The sequence below is a fragment of the Cyprinodon variegatus genome, unplaced genomic scaffold, assembly GCF_000732505.1.
Source record: "Cyprinodon variegatus isolate N-32 unplaced genomic scaffold, C_variegatus-1.0 Scaffold985, whole genome shotgun sequence".
In the NCBI taxonomy this organism is placed as follows: domain Eukaryota; kingdom Metazoa; phylum Chordata; class Actinopteri; order Cyprinodontiformes; family Cyprinodontidae; genus Cyprinodon; species Cyprinodon variegatus.
In genome coordinates, this window is record NW_015151438.1 from 297,135 (window position 1) to 300,022 (window position 2,888).

General features: G+C 32.8%; 1 long non-coding RNA gene across 1 annotated transcript; it reads right to left on the minus strand.

The window, feature by feature from the left end:
• Positions 1–1,170: 1,170 nt before the first annotated feature.
• LOC107100538 lies at positions 1,171–2,179 on the minus strand. The gene is made up of 3 exons (XR_001482021.1): positions 2,070–2,179; positions 1,834–1,982; positions 1,171–1,727 (listed from the first exon to the last, which is right to left on the minus strand). It is a non-coding gene; the product is annotated as an uncharacterized LOC107100538 (long non-coding RNA).
• Positions 2,180–2,888: the final 709 nt, after the last annotated feature.

Consider the following 2,888-nt stretch of genomic DNA (forward strand, 5'->3'; position numbering starts at 1 on the left):
CTTAGTATTCCAAAGTTATACATACGTTTGTGCACAAATATGCATACTGTATGTGTAGTGGTATCTCAGCCCTTATACCTTATATTAGAAAATGTTCCCTGTTTTTTCCAGTGCATTCTATTTTCTGTGACCGGTTTTAAAGCGTTTATATCTAATAACTCAGAATGCATGCACCTTGTTCATTTAATGGACATTTTATGGCACCAAAGCACAATTAACACAGATATAGCAGCATGTCAAAATGAGAAGATGACAAAGAAGCCACAAGCAAGTATGTCTTTATTACTGCTGTGAAAAAAGTCCTATTATTTTCAAGGATAAAAAAAATACTTTGAGTCATGTTTGAAGTGATGCAGCTTGGATTTTGTTTTACTCACCCAATTTTCAATTATATATTCAGAAACTAGAATATGTTAGCTTTCAAATGATGTATCACACATGTAATTTGGGCTTACAGTTCCTTATAGTTTTTTGCTTTTCCATTTGGGATGCAAAATAGGTGAGAATTTCCCAAAATTAGGTGGCTAGAATGGGCTAAAGATATTTGTTTAAGCTAATGTCTCTCCAGATGTATACGCAGCAACAATTTGGGAGGCATGTAAGGCCTTTTTAATGGAGGCAGAGAAAAAAAAATTACTCCGTATATCTTAGAAAAACAACCACACAAGAATGTCTTGCCCTATCTATTGTTAGGCTGTCCCTTGCCCCAGACCTTAGAAAAAAGGTTGTTGATAAAAGGGGTGGAATTGGACTCTCTTACCTCTGATGCAACTGGGACATTATTATTTAAAAAAAACTGTTATTATTATGAATTTGGTGCCAAGTTCAACAACATTGTTACTTATCAAATTTAGAAGAGACCTTTAACCCAGAACATTGCTCAAGTTAATGTATCCCACTTGACATTGATAATCCATAAGCCATCAACAATAAGTTCACAGACTTCCATTGTACTTTATTCTCCTCAGAGTGTTTAACCACTTAAGCTTATCATGAAAGTTTCTTTGATAGTTTTACTAACCCTAGCACTGACCTAGAATCAGCTGCCTAATTAGATAGACCCCTAGACCAAAGTTTTTATCAGATACCTCGGGTTCTTTTTTGTCATGAAATGAAATGAGAAATGACAGTGAATATCTGTGTAAATATATTCCTTTAATATAGTTATATATGATAACATGATAAAACATTTTTTTTCTCATTTGCTTCATAATATATGTTGTTATACAGAAAAGTTGGCACTATATTTGACCAAATTATAGATACAGAATATATTTGTAATGTAAATACAATAAAAAGAGAAAGATCAACAGACAATCATGGAGGGCATTACACAGACCACTTTGGTTTGAATTACTTTGCATTGATCAAAAAGGGAGAAATATTGAGGATTGCATGAAAAGTCTTGAAACTAAACAATCCCTAAGAAATTATCTTAATGTTTACATTTAAGGATGATTATTTATGTTACTGTCACAAACTTCACCAACATATTTGGATAGGCTGGCATTCTAATTGCAAGAACTATTGTTCTATGGTATCAATAAATCAATAAATACTTAAACGTTTAAATTTATGTTTAATTTTTGGTTTCCAATCAGGACAGCATCCTTCATTCCCAGGAATCCAGCAGGGACTTTATTGCTGGCTTGAGAGAAGCCATGAGAGCAAGACCATGCAGAGTGCAGTGATGAGGCTCATATTGTGGTTTACTCCACTTGACACCTCTGTAAGTGTAATAAAGAACACAACATTATTTCAACAAACTCCACAGTGACATTATAGGTTCTAAAATATTCCTTTCTGTTGTAATAAATTTTGAATTTTGCTTACGTGTGCCATCCACAAAAATGGAACTTGTGTCAATGTTGAAATCTGTGATGTTTGAAGCTGCATTGACCAAAACCTCTGATATCTGAGTGCCATTAGGGGCTGATGCTGCTGCAAACCTGAGGTCAATGTTGTTGATGATTGACCCGTTGCTGCAAATATTTTAATATCTCAGTTAATCTGTGGCCGTTTCATTATATTTATCAGAATTTAACCGTCAACAATTCAACAAATCCTACCTAAATGAAATCACAAACAAGTTTCGGAATGAAGAAAACGATCGCCGATAGACTGGTTCAAGCTGTAGAAAAAAAAGAATAGAAGAGTTTTCTATGAATAGTTCGTGTGCATAATTCAAAGTGTAAACAATCACAGTGATTTTTCGGAGGGAAGAAAACTCGCACATAGACTGGTTGAAGCTGTAGAATGACAAAAATGGAAGTTTTCTATGAATAGTTAATTTGTTAAAGTGTAAACTGGAGTATATATATATATATTTTAAAGTGTATAATTTAATGAGTGAAACAATCTACTTAAAATCTATAATCAATCTTTTTACTTTCATTATGTTAATGAACTATTCAGTTTTTATCATTACTTCATTAACACAATTCAAAGTGTAAAAAGAAGTATGAGTAACAATTTAAATGCATAATTTAGAATTTGAAGAGTTACTTCTGAACTTTTGAAAAGTTACTGATCCTTCAAAGAAGCATGATTAAATCTTTTCAAATCGTATGCTTTTTGGCGCTTAACATCTTTTCAGTTATTATAGAAAGTTATTAAAGATAGAACTTAATGTTTGTAATTTGTCCATGATTCTTGCCCTTTGCAACAGATTCAAAAGGATGGGGCACCGTGAGGCTTCTACAGTAGCTGTTTACAGATTGAGATTAACTATTTGGATTTTGATTATGCAACACGGTTTTATTTAAAGCACAAAGGACTATACAAACTTTGATTGCCACCTTAGTAATAAACAAGTTTTACCGTCTGGTCCAGTCAGTTGTGATTTTTTGTTGACAAAATTACGTGGTTTCTTTTAAAAATATGACAGA